The sequence below is a fragment of the Tyto alba genome, unplaced genomic scaffold (genome assembly GCF_018691265.1).
Source record: "Tyto alba isolate M040663 unplaced genomic scaffold, T.alba_DEE_v4.0 Super-Scaffold_18, whole genome shotgun sequence".
Lineage (NCBI taxonomy): Eukaryota > Metazoa > Chordata > Aves > Strigiformes > Tytonidae > Tyto > Tyto alba.
Window position 1 is genome coordinate 2,838,272 of NW_024881280.1, and position 27,150 is coordinate 2,865,421.

At 36.2% G+C, this 27,150-nt stretch overlaps 1 protein-coding gene across 2 annotated transcripts in view; it reads right to left on the reverse strand.

The window, feature by feature from the left end:
• Positions 1 to 27,150, reverse strand: part of LRRC4C (leucine rich repeat containing 4C) — a 560,440-nt gene that overhangs the window by 222,974 nt on the left and 310,316 nt on the right. For both annotated transcript variants that reach the window (XM_033010722.1, XM_033010714.1), the window contains exon 3: positions 16,759 to 16,894. The gene's annotated coding sequence lies outside the window, so the exon portion shown is untranslated. The remainder of the gene's footprint in view (positions 1 to 16,758; positions 16,895 to 27,150) is intronic.

Below are 27,150 nucleotides of genomic sequence, written 5' to 3' on the forward strand. Positions count from 1 at the left end.
TTTCAGAATGAAACAAGAAAGGAAATAAAGAAAGGAAAGGATTCTTCATAAACGGAATTATACCTGCATACTACACACAGCCATGTAGCTGTGTCTAGGTCGGTGGGCTTGCAGACTGTCAGAAGTAGCAGAATTTAATCCTTTGTTTATAAATTCCTATGGCCTATTAGAAACCATGGGCTTGATTTTCAGAGATAGTGAGTCTGTCTCTTCCATTTACTTTACCTGGAGGTCTGTGTGCCCTGCCAAACCTCCTGGAAATTAAAACCCAGTAACATTATATTAATGGTCAGATTCTCAGCTTTCAAAGGTGCTACACCAGTTTATATCAGTGGAGACTGTCTCTCATGCTGTGTTTCTGGGTACTACAGCCTTTCTGCTTAGATTAAACCACTTAGAAGATAAATCAGAAAGATGAATATAATATAGATAAATTAAGTAAATTAGACAATAAGGGAAAAAAAAATGTTATTTCCAAACTCCATCTTGATGCAAGACTTTATAAAGTTGGTGAAAAATAAAGTAAAGCTAACCCAGGGTATTACTATTTTATAAAGTATCTTGTTCTGGCAACGACTGCTTTGCAAAGCTCAAACTGTGAATGTGCAGAATGTGTAAATCATTCTGTCATTTTATAGACAAGAACTAAAGTAAAAGGGTTGTCTCCTGACAGATTTCAGGACCTGTGACCATGACATAACCATTAAGTCATGTGTTTATAATGGAACACAACATCTAAAATCACTTTTCCTGAAAGATTACTATACTATCATTGGAAAGAAAAAAAAAAAAAAAAAAGAAGAGATCACAGTGTTTGATAAATAAATTATTTTTACCTATCAGAGCATGCCTATGATACATGGCACTAGTGGCATATTATTGACTTCAGTTTGATAGTCACATCTATCTAAATGCCAGCCAAAGACTTGAACTCTTGTTCCTGTAAGCATGAACAGCCCTGAAAAGATCAGAGGTAGCACCTTTCCCTGCTCCCATGTGTAAGGAGTGGATGGGCCTGGAAGCACCTCCCTTTCCTTGGAAATGGAAAAGAAAAAGCTTTTGCTTACAGCTTCTCCGAGATCTCGGATATAATTAAGTGTCTGATGCCATTGTTGGCACCATACAACCTGTGACTTCGGGAAGGATTGTTTGGTAGACACTTACGAGCTCTTCCAGGCAATATTATTTGCTATTATGTATATGTTTGTGAAGAGAAAGGAGGTGCTGTTGACCCTTGATGTTTTGAGGTCACGTGGGACTCGGACTGCCCATCTGCAAGGGAATGAGATGGCGAGCCTCTGTCTTGTTCCACTCCAATGCTTGCCACTCGATACTCTGATGTACATGGCACATGTCCTGACAAGATCACAAAAGCTGGCCACCATCATAAAATGAGCAGCTGGGAAGTTCAGTGCTGGTATTTGCTGTTCTCTATCACAAGACTGCTCCCACAGACTCCCTTCCATCCTCTCCTGAAGCTAGGGCTGCTGCCTTCTTCATTCACCATTGGCAGGCTGCCACCACCAACTCCTTCTTAATTTCTGGTTTCCAAATGCAGTCAAGCTGATTGGACACAAGCTGACTGCATGGTGTTCAAACTTTTTGCACTAGACTCTTCAGTTCCTTGATCTAGACACACAAACATGCAGATTGTCAGTGAATCAGCTAAATCAGCTATACTGTATCAGATAATGTATTACTCGAGTTCATGGTACTGAAATACCAGATTTTTGAAGGTCACTGTTCATGTAAATCTTTGTAACATTCAGCCAATTTACCTGAGAAGAATGTTTTCTTGTCTCATGAGGCTTGATTACACATAGCAATTTTTTCCTTTTGAGTTACATACGTTATTGGTACTTAGCAGCTTTACTTTTTGGCCTATGAACATTTGTCTCAGAATATTATAACATGATGTGAAAACAATTAAAATTGTCTTTTGGATATCTACAGAGGTTTTCTGGTATCCCATAACGAGGTGACACGATTGAATGATTGCAAGAGACTATTAGGAGATGTTATTTTAACGCAATGTACTTTGATCTCAAACTGAGAGTTTGGGAAATTCTCCAGACTATCACGAGGGGCACTATTCTGTACACATGACCATCTACAAAAGTTATTCCTCCATTTGTAAGAATTTTATAATCCCTCCAAATTAAAGCACTAAATTCTGGAAATACAAAGTTTCAGTTTTGTAGGTTGGAATTCTTAATCCCAGTTCAGATTTATTGTTCTGAATTCTGGAAATGAGACAGATGCAGACACAAACTCGTGTCAAAGCTGTGACAGGAAAATCTGTTTCTCCTGATCTTCAGAATATGAGTGCACTTGTGTTTAGGTGTATCATTTGTTTTCATTGGTCAGATATTCACTTACTCCACTAGACTCGTTCTGCATGGGCACAGAGGAGCTGTGTGTGGCAATGACACATGGAGCTCCTCTGTACAAAGAATGATTTTAGACTGGGTATGTTTCACTGAATGAGAAAGAGAGGATGTAGAGTTCTATGTTTTCCCTCACTTTATGTTCCTTATCAACAGAACAAATCTCACCTTGTCAAGTCTACAGAACTTGTTCCCCTTAACTGTAAAGAAAGAGGATACAGAATTAGAAGAATTCCATGTCCAACTAACTCACTCTGAATTCTCCATCTTTTCTCTGCTAGACCTATTTCTCTCATCCATGAAGAGTGGATGAGAGTCCTCAACTTTCAGAGAGGTACTTGCCTCAGCTTGCTGACAGACACAGTCTGTATTGCCTGCTCCTCTAGAAATGGATGCTGGTTGCTACAGATTTTAGTTTCCAGTGACCACCCTTCCCACTAGCTTCTAAAATTATCTTCAAATAGTATGAGTAACCAGTTGCTACATATCAGAATCCTTTTACTTTTTCATGATACAGGTCATATACCTGCTACCATTTACCACCAATATCCTTGCATCACTTATTAACACCTAGCTTCTAGCCATGTCCAATCTCTACTCATTTCCCCATTTAATCTGATTTCTCTCCCCTACAGTGCACACTTATATTCAGCATTTAAATTGGCTGTATCAACTTGGCTAATTTCTGTTGGGTACCCCCTATCCAATTTACCTCACATAGCCATAAAATGAAATGATTCTGTATTTTAACTACATAAACAAAAACAAAGCAAAAAAAAATCCACAAGCATTAAAATATATTTCCAGTTCAGTTCCTCCAGTGTTCTATAAACAGAAAGGGGTTTTTTACATGATATATGACATTATAAAGCTACTTGTTAAAGGTTTTAACAATTCTGTTTCCATGTTAAAGACTTTAGAACTAAATTCATCTCAGAAATGACTTAACCCTTTTTAGGTCTGCAGAGCGAGCAATTCTAACAACTTGAATCTACAGACTTGAGAAGATATCTATTCTCAGCATAGATATACATATAGCCATGTGAGTCTTACCAGTTGGTCTTTAGTGCTGTTTCAGTTGATGATTCATTTATTCTGTAGGTAGAAATAAGTATAGCTAATGAGATCACAGAAACCTTCTGACAGCTTTGATGTGAATACAATCCCTATATTAAGAGCAGCATGTGGAGGAGTAAAGGGGGGGATGTTCTCACTTGTTATTTGAAATAAGTTTGGTGGATCTCAGCACAGTGCCTAGCAGACATGTTCAGAAAAAACACTGTCAGTCAAACTAAAACTGGCACCGTTCTTGGCAATAGTAACAAAAATTAATGGTTAAATGGGCACAGGGAGATCAGAACAGGCCTGCAATGCATTTGTTGAAGGGAAAGTGTCCTCAGAAATATTATGTCAATCCCATCTGTGAAATAAAACCATTGTCAAGCCAACATTTTTCATTACAAAGAATTTTAGTTTTTAAAAGGTATAGAGTAAATTTTCAGATTGCTTAGATCTGTGCTACGCTAATGACTTCAGGAAAGCTATGCTAATTTTCAGAAGTTTTTCAAAACTTCACATGACATTCCTTAAAAAAATTTGCAGTTACTTACCACCTTAACTTTTTATTTGTTCCTGTATCATTATGCCAATTATATGGTTGTTTTCTCCCAGAGCAGGCAATAGGAAAGATTCCATTGAGCAAATTGAGATGGAAGTGGGTACTGAATTTTGCTTGGGTCACCTGCAGTGGGATTTACTTCACCTGACTTTAGCTATCTAAACGTCAGACAGCTGGTCTAGTCTAGATACCTAGGCAGCCTTGACATTTACTTGGCAAGCACAGGTACCTCTCCAGAGGACTGTTAAATACACTGTTCTGGTTTTGGCTGAGATAGAGTTAATTTTCTTCCTAGCAGCTGGTACAGAGCTGTGTTTTGGATTTAGTGTCAGAATAATGCTGATAACACACCCATGGTTTAGCTGTTGCTGAGCAGTGCTTATCCCAAGTCAGGGGTTCCAGTTTCGCATGTTCTGCCAGTGTTAGGGGTGCACAAGGAGCTGGGAGGGAGCGTGGCCAGGAGAGCTGACCCCAACTAGCCAAAGGGCCATTCCATACCATAGGGCATCATGCCCAGTACATAAACTGGGGGGATTGGGCAGGAGGGGCCGATCGCTGCTCAGGCATCGGTCAGTGTGTTGTGAGCAATTGCATTGTGCCTCCCTTGTCTTTTCTCGGGTTTCATTTCTCTCTCTCTTTGTTTTCTTCCATTTCATTACAATTATTATTTTTTTTTGTTATTGTTCTTTTTATATTTTACTTTATTTTAGTTATTGAACTATTTTTTTCTCAACCTGCTAGTTTTACTTTTTTCTGACTCTCCTCCCCATCCGATTGGGCTGGGGGAGGAGTCAGCGAGCGGCTGCGTGGGGCTTATTTGCCAGCTGGGGTTAAACCACGCACCCACCAAAGCCTGTCCGCAGGGAGCACCCAGGCAGCAAAGCTCTGATGGCATGGGTGCTGCTGAGCAACACACACCTCTGTGGCAGGATCTGTGAAGCAAACAGGGTTGTTAAGGAGTCCCATTTCATCCCCTGGCTGAACCCCTCAGAAGCTGTTCTCACTCTCCACCTATGAACTTCTCTGGTAATGCTATTTATTTGAGATAATCAGTGTACATCTTGTAGCTCTAAACCATATGCAGATTTTTGGCATTGTAGGTCACAGGATCACAAAACTTGTGATCCCTGCTATAGAATGAGTTAGTTTTTGAAAACATATGTTTTATGTGATCACTGTCTTCCACCACGAAATAACAGAGCAGCACTACTGCTGCATGGAAGCTCCTCCTTATACCTGAAAGCAAAGGAGGCTGAAAGTAGAAAAAGTTATTACACAGTTTTATTCTCCACACTCTTTAGAAAAACACAGTAACAACATGGAAATTTTAATGCGATGCAAACCTTTTGTAAATCAAGTAGTATTAAAGTAATATTCCTTCTCAAAGCTGATCATTTCTCCATCTTTGTCCAGAGAAGTGCTGAGGAAAGAGGAAAAATTACTTTTTCTTGTGTGCAGAATCTAGGAGTTTCTAAAATCTTCATTCATTTTTTCTTTATCTGTACACAAGAACAATAAGTCAAAAATACTTTACATCAGCCACATGAAGCTGGGAGAAAGAATGCTTCTAAGATCTCTCTGGAATGACAGAAATGGGAATAGGACTCAAGGCACCTTGGGCAAACAGAACAGACAGTCTGAGCAGCCCCAGACAAGATGCTACTACGCTTGCCTCCCCCTTCCTTACATTTGGGTTCACTTTGACAGCATGACATCTAAAAGCCATTACCACAGTCTGCACCACAACAAAACTTGCAGTTTTGTTATCTTCTTCTGGTGCTTTGGCTTTTCTTTTAGAAGACCCTGATTCCCTATTATTCTAAATATAAGAACTTTTCACCATCAATTAATTGCATAAAAATTCAGTGAATCTTGACTAAACTTGGCCTGGATAGGAGACCTGACCTGCATTTATGATTAAAAAAAAACAAACCAACAAACAAACCCCATGGTTTTAGGGAAATGTAATGCTCTTAAATCTTGCATTCATGTGACTTGCAAAGACATAAAAGCATTTAGGAAATATGGGTTGTTTATTAAGCTAAGTGTATGGGCTCCATAAAGCCAATCCTTAAATTTACACCTTGTTTAGCTATCTAATGTATAAGAGCATGGAGATGCAAAAGCTGACAGAAACCATTCCTTTCTTCCTCATGATCATACCTGCTTGTTACTATGAAAGGAGCTCTAGCATTAAAAAACTGTTTCACATGCACACAGCCCCCCAGTAACTACAGAGTTTTGCAGTCAATCCTTATTTCCTTGTATCACTGGCAGATAGAGGATTGGAGGCATAGCTAATTCGATGAGAGGGCAGTTCCTCAAAACACTAAAAAGATAATAAATGAAGACTACTGACTTGGCTCCACCTGGAGAATTGTTGTAAAACGCTTGCTTGTCTAATATGCTTGCATAATTCCTGAAAGTGAAACCCTACTGGAAGGAATTATGCTGCTAATTCAGCAAAATCCCTTTCAACAAAGAACTAGTATGTCTCTGGTCAAATCTTATTCTTCATTTTTCCTACTTTTCCCAGTTCAACTCAAGCTGACTGTGCTTTAACCTGTCTCAAAAACCTCAAAGAATTCAGTGAAACAAGCTATGAGTAGTCAAAGAATTACCACCCTGCTCCACCTCCATTGCAATTATTTAATGGATTGATGAGGCTAAGCAGCAGAGGACAAACAGTGCTGCAAGGGTTACTCCTTGCAAGTCAGCAGACCTGGTTTGACTGGGCACAACCTGAAGATAGTGCTGCAAGGGCTTTCCCCTAAAAACAAACAAAAATTAAAAATGTATCAATTCTGTGAGCTGCTTGAGAATCTGCCAACAAATATGCCATTTAGGGGTACATACCATTTTGTATCAAATCACATTTTCAAAAACATCAGAACATGTACTCTGAGCCTAATAATTGTTCTTTTTATAAATTGAAATCACATTTTAGCTGTTGGAAGTTAGTAAGCTCCAGGTAGAGACATTCCCACAAATTAATGTCTCCTAGTATGAAAGGTAAAATATTTCAAAGAGCAGAAGAACTAACAAATAAAAACCACCCCATCCCCATCACAAGTGAAAAAGAAAATTAAGATGTTAACAATCCAGAGTTATTTCTTCTAAACACACATTTAGAATCAATACCAAAAGAGGAAAGATTTTCTTCACGGAAAAGAGGAGTTTCACAAACTGCAGACTCCACCTGACCTGGGTAAGTGCCTGCACATCAAGAGTTGAACTAAATCCACACGCCCTCTTCACAAATCACGTACCTCTGGTGTGAAGGGCAGATGACAAGGAGAAGAAGGACCTGGCTGCTATATAATCAAATGTGAGTGAATAAAGTGCTGCGATTGACAAAACCACAGTTAAATGACTTTCCCTCATTCTTCTCTCCCCCCTGCTCCTTTACGTTTTTATTGTTTAGTTATACAAAGTATGCACTTTACTGGATCTATAGCCTTGTATAATTGCTGGAATAATCTAGTGAGTGATCTTCCCAGTCACATTGGCAGTATTCCAGAAAAAGCACTGTAGTAAACATGGGTTTAGCTTCCCTATTTATTTTTACAAACCTGTTTACAAAGCTAAACTACATATGGCCCAAATCTGTAAGGCTACAAGCATCTGAGAATTTCCTGTTAATGCAATTGTTAAAGAATCACAGACTCATTTAATGCTCTCAACTATTGCTAATAGAGAAACCTAACCATACTGAGTTAGAAGTAGCTCTCGTTTGCCAAGGAATAGAAGAAGCCAGATTAATAGTAATACTAAAGTATAATACAGCACTGTATTTTGACAGTAGCAGGGAAAAAAAAAATTATAATCTTCGGGTTTCTCAAGTAATCTGGTGGCAGATTGTTTACACACAAAAACCATAGTGGATTAAAATCTCGCATCTGGAAACAGGACAAATATATTAGTGGATAATAAAATACTTCTATAGAGTTCAGCATTTTTACAGACATACAGAACACACTGAATTTAATTAAGCGATTTGTTATTTTGTTAATCAATTTGTTGTTATCTATCTGTCTACTAAAAAACCCTATAATTCTAATGTATGCTGATTCCCATTATGGTAAAATTCATCATAAAACCTGGTCTGAATAGATGAGTGAGTTATACTGGAATATCAACAAAATATACAGAAATATTTGATTTTGAAAGGAAAGTATTGATAGGCTTATCTCTTATGGAATCACTAAATTCATGAAATTAAGGCAGTCTGCACAGTTTATATAAAAATTAGAAATATAAAAATCTCCATCAGCAACAATGAATAGTAATACTGATACTAATTCTGATGACAGCCATGGTAACAAGTTGTTCCCATAGTGCAGGTGCAGACTGAGAGCTGCGATGTGCTCGCTTTTTACAAATACAGCTGAACTGGATTGTAAATGCTGAGGAGCAAGAACACAGCATCATGGCAGGCAAAGAGCAAGAGACTACTGATCTAGAGAACTGTTGATCTCAGTACACCAGCAGTTGGCGTGCAACAGAAAAAAATAGAAAATTACAGGTACCATGAAAAGAAAAGGTCTAAAGAGAGCTTTTAAAGAAGTTGGCTCTGAAGACATTTCTGAGGAACTCGTTGCAAGCATGTAAGTTGGTCTGGGAGAAGAAAATCCCGAGAATCAACATCATGCTAACAAAAATGGTGTATTTTCAAAAATAGTGAATTATAACTGGTAAAGCAGGGGCAAATATTTTCAAGCACAGACAAGCTGATGTTTAACAGAGAGACAGAATACAGTAACTGAATTCCAAATAAAGTCTAATATGGCAAATCAAGTAATTTGCCAGCATTATTATCACATGCATTCTTCAAAATAGTATTTTTTTTTTCTGGAAATTCCTGCATACCACAATCATGAACAGGAGCATTCTATTATTTCTCTATATAAATTCATGGGATACACATCAATTAATATGTACATTTCCAAAGTCAATTAAAATAGAGAAGTAAATAAATAGGTCAATAAGTGCTAGATTGGCAAATACAGTAATTGAAAATCTATGTTTCTCCATGTACAGAATAGTTAATGGTCATGCTAACTTCTGCTATACTTTCTTATGCCTACATGTCTTCACACTTACCTGGATGCATCAACAACATGGCTTTATTTCCATTCCTACCTTCTGAACATACTCCTAAAAGCTAAGTGTATGCAAGTTGTACTTAGAAATAACTTGGTCATAAAAATAACTTTTGCCATATGAAAATCTATCATTCAGAACCTGGAGTGATCACCACTGCCATTTAAACAAACAAACAAACAAGCAAAAAACAAATAAACAAGCAAAAATCCCCAAAACCTAACCAAAACAAAATAACAAACGAGAACTACTTTTCACAATTTTTTATCTGAAATGAAAAGGATAGTCTAAAAGCAAAAAGGTAAGCTTCTGGTTACTGGATAATTCAATCAATCATTCGTTAACACAAAACATCTTAAACACATGATAATTTAAAATATACATTCCCAGAAATATATTTTATTTATCCATAGCACTGTCCATATATGAAAACTTGGGAACGGAACTCCTGAAATTCTTAGTGCCTTAGCTTCTGTTGACTGTTAACTTTGAATTTGCAGGAAATCAGCAGTGCTGGAAATTGGGTCAATGGCTCAAAGTGTAGCCTGCTGAAACTAATGTGTCCTCCCGAGAAGCAACCATTAGTTCAAGCTAGGAAGTTCTTTCGCTGCTTCACTCACAATCCCCTATATTCCCTGATCCAAATCCTTTTTCACAGTTAAAGAAATACATGAGCCTACTGAGGTTTTACTGACCCAATAGGCTCTAAAAAAATCCCTGATGATTTCTTGGCATTTGCTATCACTTGTGACCTTTATTTTCTAAGAAGGATTATTATTATCTCCTTGCACTGTACATTTCCCTACAGGATATCACCAGCCATATGTCAGCCTTGCTCAGGGAGTTCTCATATACAGCTCGAACAATTCTTCACATACTTCTAATGCTCACTGAAAATTATATACCATTTATTTCTGTAGTAATTCCTATTTTTTTTCAGTTAAATGTAGAGTTCTAACATGCAGTTAAGCACACACTAACTTATATAAAAAAACTTGTATCAGTAATTTGAGTGCTTAATTTTCATTAAGTCACACATATTAAGCCAGATATGTGAATCAAGACAGTAAAAGAAAATATTTTTAAAGACCTTTCTAACACTGCAACTAATCATTTAATTATATACCATTTTATGTGATGTCTCTATGATAATGCCTTAACCATGAACCTCTGATCTTCACTCCTCTCCTGCACTTTGCTCATTAATTCATCTTTGCAGTCTATACTTCTGTCTCATAAGCAACTACAGAGCCTCATATTCTTTATTTTTTTTCAGGAATCTTCCACCTTCTGTCCCATGATGTGGGTATTATTAATTCCTGAATCTCTAAGTTTTGATACCCTATAATTTTACAGAGTTGGAAATATGGAACTTTATGGGGAAAAAAAAGAGAGAAAACATGAAAAAGATAAACAGACAAAAGAGAAAAAATATGTTATCCATTTCAAGTGATTCATCAAAGATCTAAAATATCAAAACATCTATATACAGACAGATAAGAGACACAATAGTCATAAGATTATTTTGCTGCTTGGTGTGTTACATTCCAAGATGGGACCTAGTATCATATCTATGTTGAATTACAGGGATTTTTTCCTGTTTTTTGGTTTTTGTTTTTTTTTTGTGTTTTTTTTTTTTTTTTTTTTTTTTTTTTTTTTTTCTGAAAGTGAAGTGAGGGAGTTGTAAATGAAAGAAATGGGGTATTATTAAGTACTGTAAAATTTCTTAACTTATATCAGTTTATTCGGTAACTTTAACAGTACTGAATGATGTTGTTTATTTCCTGGTAAATGCAAAATTGAAAGCATTCTTCCATAATAAGTGTCATATCTTTCCACGGGGAATTTAAACTGTAGGAGATTTCCAGTGCAATGTTTGATCAGTAACATAATAATGTAACTTCATGTGGAAACTACCTGTGGTGGCAGCAGGAAAGGTGAAGAGAAACAGTCATCTGAGTCACAAAGTTGTTTGCTTAGACAGCAAGGCAATCTAATTCACACCTTGAATCAGAAGTAGAGCTGTCCATAAACTTCCTATGCCTCAGGGAAAACACAATACTCACAGATTTACGCTAAATATTTGAAAGACACTGTGGGAAATGAGACAAATGGTTCCCATGTATTTCAACTGGAATTGTGTTCAAATTTTCACTTGTAAAATTTTCCTCCTTGAGCATACACTTAAAATATAATCTGAGTTATATAAAAGATAAGATGGATGGAAAATACTGTTGTTTACAAAATTTATGTTACTGTAATAATTTTCTTCCAAAATAATTAATTTTAGTATTTATAAGACACCCTTTAATCCAACAACATATTTTTATACATTGAGAGGCATTTCTGTCCTCTTCTAGACACAATTCCTATAGCTACATTCTAAATTTAAAAGTAATATGAAGTTCATAATTCAAATACTCCAGAGCGCCATCAGAATTCCTCCGCTTTCAGATTTCATTAAAATTATAATACAAGCCGACTTTTCTAGGGATTTTCAAACCATATTGAGAAATGTGGATTCAGTGGTAAATGACATCTCTGAAAAGGGACAAAATCCATGGACAACAGTTTAAACCATAAATATATGGTGTCTTGTGGAGCAAAGTAAAATATTACAGCTCTGGCAACATTTCTACTGTCTTGGATCAAGGACTTCAAATTGCTACTAAGAAAGTGAAAGTTCAAAAAGACATAATCTTGCAAACATTTCAGTGAAGTGTGCAAGTAAAAGCAGTGAGCTAGCCCCCCAGCAGAGAGCAGCTCCATCTTTCTGTGGCTGAACAGTAAGAAACAGTTGCCATCAGCTCCTGGCTAAAAGAGTTCATATTATTTGCCCGACTACTTGTTGACAGCAGGTCAGTTCCTCAGGGACTAACTGAGCACTTCCAGCCCATTCTTCATCATTCACATAAGGTCACATAAAAACTCCTTAATCCAAAAGGGTTTCAAATATTTTTAAGTGTGTTTGTTCTAGTAGCTTTTTGCTTTTGATGTTTGGATACCTGTCCTTTGCCTTTTTGCCCTCCCCATTAGTCTCACAGTACTTAGTCTCTTCCAGCTTCTAAGTCTGAGAAGTTAGCGTAACAATATTCTAATATTGAAGTTCTTAATGTTTCTCACCTAAGAAAAGAAGATGTTGCTAAAACAGACCTTTAAGTTTCATTGGTCAGATAGAAAACCTTTTGCAGGAAGGACAGTTTTCCAAGAAGTTCAGGATATATGCATTTATCATCACAGGTTCACCATTTCAAAGATTTTTCAAACATTAGCCTTTAAAACATAGTACATTCACGACCAATCTGATCCTTCTGGGGCATGTTAAAGCCTACATATCTACAATGGGTTTTTATTATTTTATTACAGTGGATTTTGAGGACTTCACTACCTGGATTACAAAGTCATTAAGTGTTTAACAATTATTTTCAACTGATGTTTTCTACCTAAAGCCTCCAGAACCTGCAAACATAATATCTGCTTTTCTCACAGTGCACTGGTTCTCATCCTGCCCCTTGAGAAAAGCTCCAAGGAAACGTTGCTGATACAGATGCCAAAATCTGAGAGGACATAGGTTCAGCAAGTCCAATTCATTACCCAAGCTGAGTATGAAATTTGAAAATAAATGCTATTGACATATCATCTGTTGGTGGTTCATAACAAGTGTTATTTGGAGTGATTGCCTCCTCTTGTCTCAAAAAGATTAGTTGTCCAGATTTTGAGATGCAATGGAGAATTTGACCAATAAGAGCAAAATGCCCAAGGCACATCTATTTATCTTAGGTGATGGAAGAGAAAGATATAGCTCAGCCTAAGGGCTTTCTGAGACATATTTGAAAAGATTTGCTCCACTGGAAACAAATTTTTGATGGGCCAACTCTTTCAGAAGTGGGCTATATTTTACGTAAGTCCTGTTTAAAAGATATGAAAATTTTCAAGTTTTAAACCTTCTGTTTCCTCAAGTTACACCAGCAGAAGAATGTGAAGTTACTTCTTCTTGTTAAGGCTTTTATGGAGTCTTGTGGTTAAAAATTCTTACTGCTAAAGTACAGGTAATACACCTGGAAGTTTTCTGCATTAAAAACCGTCATAAACTCCAATTTTTGTTTCAATTACAACAAAACTTGTTTAAACACTATGATATTATTTAAAATTAAGATACCCATCAAAAAAATGACAGCACCATAACAAGTGTACTTATTGTACACTACTTTAAATATTATAATTTTGTCCAGTTTTTGTCCAGTGTTAGATAACAAACTTCTGTTGATCCTGAAAAATCTGCAAACCTACTATTTGAGCTGAAGGGGTAAGAAAAAGGTTAACTCCTATAATACATCCCTGCATCATCATGACAAGCTGTGGTGGGCTGACCCTGGCTGGACACCAGGTGCCCATCAAAGCTGCCCTGTCACTGCCCCCTCAGATGGACAAGGGAGAGAAAATATAATGAAAGGCTCGTGAGTTGAGATAAGGACAGGGAGAGCTCACTCATCAATTACTGTCACAGGCCAAACAGACTTGACTTGGAGAAATCAGTTTAATTTATTACAAATCAAATCAGAGTAGGATAGTGAGAAATAAAAAAAATAAACCTTAAAACACCTTCCACCCCATCCTTCCCTTCTTCCAAGGCTCAACTTTGCTCCCAATTTCTCTCCCTCCTCCCCCTCAGCAACACAGGGGGATGGGGAATGGGTGTTGCAGTCAGTCCATCACCCCTTGTCTCTGCCACTCCTTCCTCCTCGTGGGGGGACTCCTCACACTCTTCCCCTGCTCCAATGTGGGGTCCCTCCCACAGGAGCCAGTCCTCCATGAACTTCTCCCATGTGAGTCCTTCCCACGGGCTGCAGCTCTCCCCAAACTGCTCCAGCGTGGGTCGCTCCCACGGGGTGCATCCTTCAGGCACAGACTGTTCCTGTGTGGGTCCCCCACAGGGTCACAAGTCCCCCCAGCAAACCTGCTCCAGCCTGAGCTCCTCTCTCCACGGGGCCACAGGTCCTGCCAGGAGCCTGCTCCAGCGTGGGCTTTCCACGGGGTCACAGCCTCCTTCGTGCACCCCCCTGCTCCGGCGTGGGGTCCCCCACGGGCTACAGGTGGGGATCTGCTCCCCCGTGGACCTCCCTGGGTGCAGGGCACAGCCTGACTCACTGTGGTCTTCATCATGGGCTGCAAAGGAATCTCTGCATCATTGCCTGGAGCTCCTCCTCCCCCTCCTTCTTCACTGACCTTGGTGTCTGCAGAGTTGTTTCTCTCACATACTCTCACTCCTCTCTCTGGCTTCTGTTACATATGGTGTTTTTTCCCCCAGTTCTTACATACACTATCCCAGAGGCACTACCGCTGCCACTGATGGGCTCGGCCTTGGCCAGCGGCTGGTGCCTTTTGAAGCCGGCTGCATCGGCTCCCTCAGACATAGGGGAAGCTTCTGGCAGCTCCTCATAGAAGCCGCCCCTGTAGCTCCCTGCTACCAAAACCTTGCAGCGCAAACCCAATACACAAGCCTGGAAATTTCTCATTTTATTCAGAAGATAATAGTATGGGTACTTAGATGATATAAACACCATATATGCCATTTGTGCTTCCTCAAGTAATGTAAAAACCATACATTTCAAGAAGACATTTATGGAATATTAATTAATATATGACAATTCTCTTCTGCAGTATAAGAAAGCATTCCTAACATGTACTTTTAAAAATATTTCTGTAAGTCTAAGACTGGCAGCTGACATACAATTTGAGGAATTTTATTTATTAGCCAAAAAATCTGATACAACCTGTCAGTAAATAGTATGCAAAAAAAAAAAAAACCCTGAAGTTGTAAGACATATATAAATAAATAAACAGAATTCCATCCAGCAGGTAGTACACGACTGAAATAGGAATTCTCAAAGACAAGTGGCAGTAATAGAATAAATACCTGCAGTACAAAGTTAGGTTTAACTCTTTTTTTTCCTAAGGGGTAGAGAATGAAAGACTAAATATCAAAGCAGACAAGTCTACATCCATCATGTTTTCACATTTATTAGATTTAGAAATTCACTTAGAATTTCTATCTTTCTTCAATTTGCCTCTAAATTAATACTAAACAATGTAAATTTATTCAAATTTAACTCATCACCATCTTTGAAAGTTCTCCAATTGTACTGCATCAACACACCAAAAACTTCCATAAAACACCTCTCAGCAGTCTTCAAAACACATGACATTCTTCACTGTCCATTAATTTTTCATAGTGTTATCACAGAATATAGTAACATTCTACTATAAGGCATAATAAAAGCTACTCTTCAGTAAAATTATTTTCTATGCATTTGAAAAATACCAAAAAGAAAACAAATTATTCTTTAGAATAAAATAATGTTCTTCCTTGAGTCATAAAGATTGCTTTTACTTTGGGGGAAAAAAAATAATTGAAAAAATCTGATGTTCTTATTATTATTTCTATTTTTATCGGTTTTAAATCTGTAAAGCTTTTGTTGAGACCTGGATGGTTGTGGAACTCACAACTTAAAATAATTATCACTTAACAGCATACTCACATGTAGGAAAAGTTCTCAGAAAACTCGAGTACAAGGAAAAACATAAGTAGAACTGATTCTTCACCACCAAAATGTTTCAAAATCCATTTATTTATTTGAAAAGTGAAACTGTAAAATACCCATTCCAGTGCTGGTAGACATCAGAATTCACTTTTCATGACAATGACTGAACAAAGATGCAAAGAAGTGAAAAATCAGACCCCCAGTACTGAGAGGTCTTCTGTGCCCTTAATTTCTCTCATGACTCAGTATAACTCTGTACAAATACAAAATAGAAGACTGTGCTCATATCAACATACTCTGATGTTCTAATAAAAGGTTCCATGCTTGATGTCCCCTACATCCCTTGAACTGCATGCAGACTTCTCTGAATATTAAGGAATAATAATTACACTTCCTAGATAATATAATCAACTTAAGAATAAAATGTGATTTATTGCTTTGACTATGCTTAATGTTAGTTGTTCTGATTCTGTAACTTCACATAATTTACAAACTCTGGTAGAGTGCCCTGTCTGCTACAGGGATGCCTGAGCTACTACTATCCTGACATACTATATTTAGAAGTATATTTCTGATATTAACATGATAAAAAGAAAGGAGGCTGTGTCTTTTTATAAATCATTCTATGTTGCTAAGTGTTTTCTTTCTTTAGTTTAGAGCTCAACAGCATCCATCCTTTGCTTCATTTAATTGCTTTATGAAGCTAAAGCCAGAAAGAAGAAGAGAGCATACAAGAGTTTTCCAAATGCTTTCTTCATTTTTGATGCAACCGGCATCCAGATCCAGAATATGCTTTAAGCAAAAACAAACATGACTACAAGACTGACGTAAATGACTCCCAAGAAATCCATTCCCTATAATTTATTTCTGCTACCAGTGGAGAGCCTACAGTTACCAATTTAAAAGTCAGTTTGAGATCTGTCCTAGAAATTGATCACCAATCACCCCTTTAAACACTTTTTATCTTATACAGCCATATGTGATTATATGGAAAGCTGCAGATCAACAGCCAAAAATAAGGTTTGGAAAAAAGATAACACCAGCAGACCTTAGTAGACACACAATATTAATGAATGAAAGAATGGAAGGAAAGTGATTTTCAGTTTACCTGTCTTCAGTAACTCATGGTACAATTAATTCCTTCATGCCAAAGTGTAGAGTATTTATTTTCTCAAATGCTATGCCATATCTTAGGATATTTCCATATTAACAATCTCCATTGCACATTCCTTTTTTCTGGCAACCTGCATGTGTTGGGGGGAAAAAAGATAACATTTTATGGTGTACCGTGTCTCATGCTGACAGAGCACCAGATTATAATGTGCTTTATAATGAATATATTTAGAAATCTCATGATTAATTACAAAATAGAAACACCTTTGAAGTGTAAGTACTTAAATTTTCTTAGGCAGACCATCTAAAACATACTTTTTATAAACAAAAAATAGAATTCATCTGGTTTGGACTAGAGGTTATATTCTGTTCTACTTATCTTCATCAACAATAATATGAATGTGGAACTTGTTTTTGAGACACCGCAGAGTAGCTAGCACATACTACAGCCATTATCCCATTTACCAGGCAAAATACACACATCCTGTAGTGTCAATTTACACCATCACAGCATATATGGAAATGCAGCTATTTATTTTTTTGTGGGTTGGAGCTTTTTTCAACATTTATAACACTTTTCAGCACTTGGCAGGAACTGTACATTCAACAATGCCTAATGTACAATGCTTAGGAGCACCTGTGAACTTGGGTATTCTTTGTGTAGAAACTGTCTCTGACACAGTAGAGCTACTTCCTGACATAAATTAAAAGCCAAGTATCCCCATGACATACATAAATCTTCCCTATTAACTGCAGATCTAAACTTTTTTTTTTTTATCCCTTAGGACAACCTTTTCATCAGTCTGCTTCCATTGTTGTACTATATATGTGTGACAGCTGTTAATGGCTATTTATGTATTTTATTAATCTGAAACTACTTCATGTTATTCCATGGAAGAACGTGAAAATTCTAAGGCAAGTGTGTACTATGTTAACCTACATTAATTTTGCACATCGCAGTTGTTCAAATATCTGGAAATGTAATTTCTCTTTTCAAGTAAAAAACAACTGATAGTAAATATAGTGATGATCCCTGATTAATCAAAAGATCACAAACGTATGGTATCTGACAAGTTCATGGCAAAATCCAAATACTTCCATAGAAAATATGATTAGTATTAAATCCTTAAATCATTTAAATCCCAGAAGGCTCCTTTCTTCTATGTTTGACGGTGATGTGTGAAGGAAAACTCATGGAGAAAAATGTGGTAACATTCCTTTTTAACACTGAGCTTATTTTGAGATACTGTAATATTTGCAGTTTTTCTTTGAATTTCAGAAATTACAACAGTGCACATCACTAGCCATTTTGTATCATATCTCGTCAGTTATATACACTACTTCTGAATAACTGAAAATGAAGTATCTAGTTAATATGCAGTATGGAAATACAAGGATTGTTTTGATCACATCTGTCATGTTTTCTCCAAACAGTGATTTTTCTATCCCAAAGATAAATTATCACCTGCTTTCATTAACTTATTGCGATCCAGTGAATGTATTAAGTAACTGTAATTAAATTATTCTATTGTCAGCTTCTTGTCTCTGCTTTCCATATACAGAAAAAGAAATAGCTTCAGGATGTACAAAAAAAATAAACTATTATTTAAAACTTAACTGGAGGGATCTAATAGTTTCTTACCATCAGAAAGAATTTCCATTAGGGAACAGATCTTAAAATAATTATATTCTTCATCAAATTTATAGACTACAAAAATAGAAATAGAAACATATTTAATCTTATAAAAAGAATATATCAATATATAGGGAATAGAATATAAAAGTAAAAAAGTGTTATTCTTTAAAGCAGGAAAAAAACCTTTATACATACACCTACACAACTGATATATTATTCATCTTCCATAACAAATGAGAATAATCAGGGGACAAAAATAGACACAAGAGACAAAAATGCATCAGACGCATTCACAGCCACAGATTATACCACAGTTTAACTTACTATTATATAAGGGAAAGCTACAGAGACTACTGCTCTTCTAAAACTTAGTCACTGGGATCATTCCAAGAACTTCTCTGTAGAAACTAATTTTCTCCTGTGCTGCATGAAGATCAGAATTTGGCCTAATGTTACGATTAAAACTATGAGAGCCAGTCTGTCAAAGGAGAACAGGAGGTACATTTCAGTTTACAATAATGCTTTTCTAAATTTTAAATGAACCTCAAATATTTTACCTGACATAAGTATTTTATCGTTCACAAGAATGTTACGATCTACCTCTGACAGCAGTACAGAAATGGATCAGATTGCATCCCAGTCTCCAAACCAGATCACATACTTCCCCTTTTTGCACAAAGATAGCAAATATTATTCCATAATTACAGAAATAACCGCAACTTGTTATAGTGATAAGTTATTGCTTCAATTAAAAACTTTCTTAATCTGCCTTCTCTTTTTTAATATATCTTGAGGTTTAACCCCAGCCAGTAATTAGCCCCATGCAGCCACTCGCTCACTCCTCCCTCCACTCAGTGGGATGGGGAGGAGAATCAGGAAAAAAAAGTAAAATTCACAGGTCAATGTCAGAGCAGTTTAATAACGAACATAAATTAATAAAAACAAAACCAACAACAATAAGTTATTAATAATTTTAATGGTTTTAGTAATCATAATATTTATAATAATGAATAATAATATTATTAATTATTTAACGATAATAATAATTGTAATGAAAAAGAAGACAACAAAAAATGAGAGAAATGAAGCCCAAGAAAAGACAAGGGATGCACAATGCAATTGCTCACAACACACTGACCGATGCCTGAGCAGCGATCAGCCCCCCCAGCCAACCACCTCCCCAGTTTATGTACTGGGCATGATGCCCTGTGGTATGGAATGGCCCTTTGGCTAGTTGGGGTCAGCTCTCCTGGCCACGCTCCCTCCCAGCTCCTTGTGCAGCCCCTCGCTGGCAGCACACAGGGAACTGAAAAAACTTAGGATAAGCACCGCTCAGCAACAGCTAAACCATGGGTGTGTTATCAGCAGTATTCCCACAGTAAATCCAAAACACAGCTCTGTACCAGCTGCTGGGAAGAAAATTAACTCTATCTCAGCTAAAACCAGGACAATATATCACCTAATAATAAGCCAGATTTACTAGTACAATAATTCCTGAAATTTAGTTGTGGTATTTCAACAACAACACAGAGTTCACACTCACATATGCACTGTCCATACTGGTTAACTACTATCATCATTCAATTCCTGTTCTGCTTTCAAACACAGTGCAGGGAAAGGATGGTGCAATGGTTACTGATGGGGCTGGGACACTGGCTGATGCCATTCAGTTTCTACTTCAGCCATATGTTTAAACTGGGTCACCGAAGGTGGCAATGCATGCTACGCATAGAAAAGCATCAAATATATTCATTTTATCTTTCAGCCTATGTTTTCCATCTGTAAAATAGCAATAGTAATTCATCATATAATTTACTTTATCTTTTTACTTGTAAAAAGTAGACAGAACTATTTGTACAATGCCTAAAAACCTGACACTGATGGGGTTTGTAATAAAAGTAATAACAACAGTAATCTTTTTCTAATTAAACAAGCATTGTATTACAATTACAATTGAGGAACTGCCTGAAGTATAAATACAATTACACATATGATTAATTACTAAACATTTTTCATTTTATATTTGGGAATCACTGACAGAATCTTTGATGTTGGCAGGGGCCTGTGAAGACCATCTAATCCAAACTCCCTTTGTTTGACAGGCCAAACAGTACAAGTCTTCTCCTTAGATTTAAATGGAATTTTCTGTATTTAAAATTGTTCTCATTGCCTCTTGTCTTCCCTGAAACCAAGTTTCAAAGATATCTATAATATTTTGGGGAAGTGCTATGAAAATAGGCATTTAGTTTGCTTGTTTCTCATACTCCCCCTGACGTCACAGAATCCTATTTCCTGATCACAGTTCTATAACACAATGGCCACTGAAGAAAAGACTGGTCTTTCATCCACCAGCAGCACGTTTTCTTGTTAAAACACCTACCACATTCTACTGCATTTCAATAACCTCAAAAACTTAAATTCAATTTTTGACCCTTTAATTTCAAATTCTGATTGGGTTCTGCTTTACAGTAGTTTGACAGGATGTATCACTACATTTTATTTTCTGATTTATAAATGTTCTGTCTCAAACTGATAAGCTTATCTTTCCACTATTTCTACATCAAGGACTACATGATTGAGCAAGGACAAATGCCCTCATCCATTGTCATGTTATATTTCAATAAAACCTTACTTTCACAGTCCTGATCATCCCCCCATTGAAATAACAAGGTCAAATTACTCCACATTACAAATGTTTATAGACAAATTAGAAAAAATCCATGTTATTATTGTTCCCTGTTGAGTGGTGACTGAGAGTGAATTATTTGGATTTTCCTTCCTTTTGCATAATGCTATGCATGTCTGTGTACTTCTGAAACAAAATGTATCCTGCAAGCTCAAGTAATTATCCAAAGTTTCCTAAATGACATAAATTTTCAGCACCTTGTGCAGAGCAATTTCTTTGGTTTATGTTGGTTCTACACTGGAAAAAGTTGGAGACCTAAATAGATTAGGTCAAAGTACCACATTGTAGGAGCCTTGGTTGGATTTATATGTGGGATTTTTGTGGAAATCACTCCATTGTTCCTACTAAGAGAATAAATCATGCGCCTGTTGGCATAGTCACAGTTGTAAAACATAGCATAAAACGTGCATGTACGTTACTTTTATTACCTGGGGAAAAAAAAAAAAACATTAAAATGTTTCCTATACTGTTATTCTGACACGGATTTCTAGTACACTCATTGAAGTAAGTTCACTCAGCACTCAACTATAAGAGTTTTTCAAATATTTTAGATTAAAATTATTTTTTCTTTCTTAAACAACTTTCAGGTATTCACACACACAAAAAAAAAGCCTTACATGCCTCAACTACTATAAAGTTTTTAAATATATGTTTTCCAGCCACTGCTTTAAACTACCTGATTTCTTTTGAGGGGATGAGGAGGTAGTTCTCCATTCTCAATGATAATTTCATTTCTTTCCTGTATAAAATCTTGGCTACAACTCCATCCCTAACAAAATAAAAAGTAATGCCAAAAGAATGTTAGCTGACTTTCACTGCTGTGAACCACCCTTTTTCAAGACATTCTTGTCTCTGGCATTTGGTAGAGTCATTAGCACCTTCTCAGAATTAATACTGCTCAAGTGTACCCTGCAAGCAAATCAGGATAAAAACCTTTTATACCTGTCTTACACAGGTGTAGAAGATTACATATGTTGCAAGGCAGAGTGAAAATTGCTATATTTAATTATGGGGATATCCAATTGCAGCCCAGGATGCATTTGCTTCCAGAAGATAGCAGCAGGAGAGCCTCCCTCTCATTCTTGTAGGAGGAGCCCCATGGCTCAACCAAATGGGAAGGAGCACCACCAGCTGATTTCTAGTGCTGTCTCCCAGGCACAAAAGGTTTCCTCATAGGAAATCCTTCTCACATTATGTCCAAATCTGTCCCTTCAGCTCCTAAATGTAAGAAAACCAGCTTGAGCTGCTACAGCTTTGAGATAGACTGGGAAGCAGGACAGTGCGGCAAAGCTTTTTACTGGTTGTAAAGCTTTTAAATGACGTTTTAAATATACAGTTTGCATGAAATTACAACGTAAAGACTACTGCTATTTTAAGCCTTTGTGTGAACATTTCTAACTTTAACACTGTATTATATTGATTTAAGTAACTTTTAGCTGGCTTAATCTAAATCAAAATATGACACATTTCAAAATATGAACGTATACACTACAGCTCATACTGCAAAAACCCGTTACTGAGTTTCAGTACAGATTTATATCTGGATCTAAGTCATCTTCACATACTTTTTGACAGATGTTATTCATTGAGGAAAGGCAATATATATGAGTTTCCTTACTACAAAGATGGAAAGCAACTTTTGGACAAGGTGAAAAGGTACTGTAATTACTATTTATATAAGCAGAAACAGAAACTATTTTCCACACTGTGATCAACAATTTCAAATGATTTAATTTATCAAGACAGGACAATACTGAGCTTTAATCAGAATTAATTAAAGTAAAGGTGGCTAAGCCAGAAAGATTTTATATGTATGCTGCTTAAAAAATAAGCTTCATATTTATTCATTAACAATTGAACAATCTAAGTCATAGAATTTATTTGTATACACTTAGAAATCACAAACATGTTAACATCTTAGTCTATACCTAATTCATGTAAAAAAGAATTATTCTATTATCATAAATATATGTGTATGGATAAACACTATTTAAATAGGTAACATCCTACAATCAGATTATCCTGAGTCGATAGAAATTGCTGTTATAGTTTACAAATGTCTTAGAAATAGAATTTGAGCCTTGTAGTAGGATGATGTTGTAAAAAGTATTGTATTATCTCTCCCTTAGAGCAGTGTGTGCTCAGAATTAAAAACAAGCTGAAACACATTCTGCAATTTCTCAATATAAGACAGGTTCCTATCCCTGAGAAAGTCAAAAGAAATCATGCTATCGTTATTACTTAGATATGACTGAAATTAAAAACAAAACAAGCAAGCAAGCAAATAAACAAACAAACCTCCCCTGAAAACCTGTAACCTACACTTTTACAGAATATTTTCCTTATTGTCATTTGCAGGTTTACAGATTTAGTTCTTTATATTTTCTAGTAAAATCAATCACGTGTACTAGAAATAATATACTTTAAGGAAACATCAGTTTAAACCTCAGTTTTCTGAAAACCTTTTGAACCAAAAAGAGATTTCTAACTGGCTACTCAATATAACTTATCTCCTGTATGACCCTTTCACAGGCAGCATTATACAGGAAATTGCCATGTGGTTCTGCTTATGCTCAGCATGGTTTTACTTAGTTCGTAATTGTAGTTCAGAGTGCCACATCAAGGCACTTCTTTCAAATACAACCTTAAGGCATTTCCCACCCTCCAGACACTCATTTAAATTAAAAGACATTTTTCATATTATAAAATACCATTGAACACTTTTGATGAAAGATACAAGATTTTTTTAATCAATATTTCTTTATTACAGCAATACAACATCCCTGTAGGAAGCTTGTTTTTCCTGAGAACCTACTGGTTTACTTTTCCTTCCATCTCCTCTTCCCAGATCCATCTATGAACAGAAATCCCCAAAGATGGTCAAAACACAAATGTGAGCTCCTTTAATAAATTTTAAAATAACAACAAAAAAAGTTACCAGACAAATAAAAATAAAGCAAAAATTAGCACACAAACCATAACAACCATGATAACTACTACAGTAGTAGTGGTAGTGATCTTTTATCACTCCTTGTTCTTGCGTTTCTGCACAGGTGAATTATTATTTCAACAACCTGTCACCTCTTAATCATGATGTTTTCATGATGCAGATGAACTGAAGATTGCACGTAACTGCCCTTGGAAAAATGAACCCGTGAAAAAGATCAACATACAAGTGCATCGATCCCTGAAGCAGCCAGCAGAAAATGAACACACATTGACCAATGAATGGAATAATGGCTTTGTTGACAATCTCAGTGAAGTTCAGCCTCTGCAACTAAGTGGATAGAGAGATAAAAAGAAGGAAATATGAAGAAAATCATCTCCCTATCACCTCTGTTATCTGCTTTACACAGTCATCTCCCTTCAGCCACAGGATGGCACATCACTAGTGATCACAGTAGCTTCTTTGCCCTTCTGGCCACAGATGATATCAAAACACTTCATTCATCAGAAAAAAGTTTCTCCCTTGCCAAATAGTACCATGTCTTATTGTAATAATGAATATTATTACCCCCTTCACCTCTTAATTATATTCAGATGAAGTTAGAAAATCCATGGTGGACTTATAGTCCAAATTTATGCTTGTAAAAACTGTAAGACCTCATGAATATTAGATAACTCTCAATATGCCAGTTGCACATGACTATTCCAAATACATAAATTGCATAAGAAGAAAAACAAAAGAATATATCACTGTCTGAGATAGATGCTAAGCAACAAAGAGAGGAAGTATTAAAAACACATCAGAAACTAGATGTAATAAAATACGAAGATTATTTTTCTTCTGTGTAGGTAAAATTAAAGATGCCTTAAACTTAATCTTGGTAGGGCATTAGAAATTATATCAATTGTATTAAAATGTAACAACTATGAAAGAAAACAAAAGCAAACTATTTTTTTTTTCAGTCATAATAATCAACACTGCAGTGACATGGTTTCTATATCACTGCACCGGTGAAAAAAACACATGTGGAGAGGTGTTTACAACAAAGGAAAGCAAGACAGCCATTTAGAGAGATACAAATTTGAAATATACATTGTTCCTGTACATAGAGTCCATTAATCAGGCATGTAGGTGTCAGGAATATTCGATGATGATATGGCTGGGCTGTGAAGTCTGGATATCCATACAGGGATTGTTACCCTTTGAAGCCAAGAAAGGAGATCATTCTACCCTCTTATTTCAGTCTTTATAGGAATTTAAGTAGATTCAGCTGAAAAACAATAACTTTCTTTTGTGATAATTATTATGACTCCTGACTTTGATATAGTAAAAGCCAAGCCCTCTAGGAAAAAAATGGGAAAAGAAAGGAACGAAGATCAAAGATGTTTATACAATCTATTGGTGTGGGCATATATATATATTTGATTATAGACGAATACATATGAAAGTAACTCAAAAGAAGTGGGAGCAGTGCTCCTAAGAGCTGCAGACCTTGGAATTTTCAGAGAAAATTCAGAAGAAAAAAACAATCCAAGATGAAGATACATGAAAAATGTAATACAATGCAGTGTAGTTTGACTGAAGAGATATTACCCATCCCTAACCTGAAAGATACTTTTAATAAGAAAACACTTGGGTTTTTTTCCATGTGTATGAAGTGTGTTTATTTTATCTGTCTTCATTCAAGCACCTGAAAATGGAGAAAAGAAATAGGATGACATTTAATGTTACGTCCAAGACATTTCAGTCACTGACTAAAAAGGCTTTCAGTTATATAGTTCAATCCTATAAACTGCTTATGGAAGGACTAAGTTAAAAAGTTTTAATGCCACTAAAGAGTTACTGGATAACCAAGACAACACAGACATAATGTATCAGGTAGTAATATTACAGTTTTAATGCAACTGTGCAAACCCTCATGTGGACTTCAGCAAATGACCATCCATGTGCAAGGAACATTAATCAAAGCTGTAGAAGGTAGCAGGATCATTATCAAAAGAACAGAATCCAATCTTGTAAGAGGAACTGTAAAGTGCTTAGCTCATTTACGCTAGCAAAATGAAGGTTAAGAGACGATATGATCAGAGTCTATAAATATATTGGCTGGTTAAAAGTAGAAAGATACAGGGAAATTTTAATGTAAAGGACAGTGTCATAAAATCAGATGTGCATACCCTAATGCATTTAAACATAAAACCAGAAGATGACTTCTGAACATTAAAACGGTAAATTTTCAGTAATAGGCCTACACTCAAAGAAGTGGAGACAACCATCCTTTCTAACCTACAGTCAACTAAATTCACGAAGTTTTGTTTCTTAAGACAGGCTGAATTGATCTTAATAAAGGCAATACATTAAGTGTTTATCTTATAGAAGGGGGAACCAGTGTCAAAAAGAATATTACAACAACAACAAAATCATAGTTTTACTTGAATTTAATCTCTGGTCAGTTGTGTTTTCACATGAGGTAGGTCTTGTCTTGACAGACTATGTTTAGATACTTATTCTCCATGAGTAATTTCCAGAAATATTCATTTCTTCAGTTTGAGAATCAGTCACTGACATCAGCCACTTGACAAAATTCTCTTCATGTTTAATTATGATGCTCACAGGGTTACTCTTGAAGTACAGCATTCACTTTGGAAATCAAGAATCATTCTGACACTCATTCCCCCTTCAGAAGCAAAACAATGTTTAGAGACAGTGGTACTTTAGGCACAGTAAAATAGAAATGGTCTCAAAACATCCTGAAATACATGAAAAAATTGAGTTCTCGATTATTCCTACTTGTATGGTTATTTACTTCAGTAGCTCTTACCGCTAGTCATTCCTCATCATCCCCCAGCTTTACTGATGGAATTGTTATGGATGGATACAAAGATATGCATGCACATTGAGTGGGTGTTGCAATACTCCAGACATTTTCTTTTACTGATTACCTGACAAACAGTTGAATGTAGAAACATATCCTTACTAGATTTTATTCATTAAATCTTTATTTGCTCTTTATTTTCTTCTAGATGTTTCAAAATAACAGTGCAGCTGAACTATATTAGCAATTCCAACGCATAATAAAAAGGACACAAATATTAACATTCTCCAGAACAACAAATTGGTT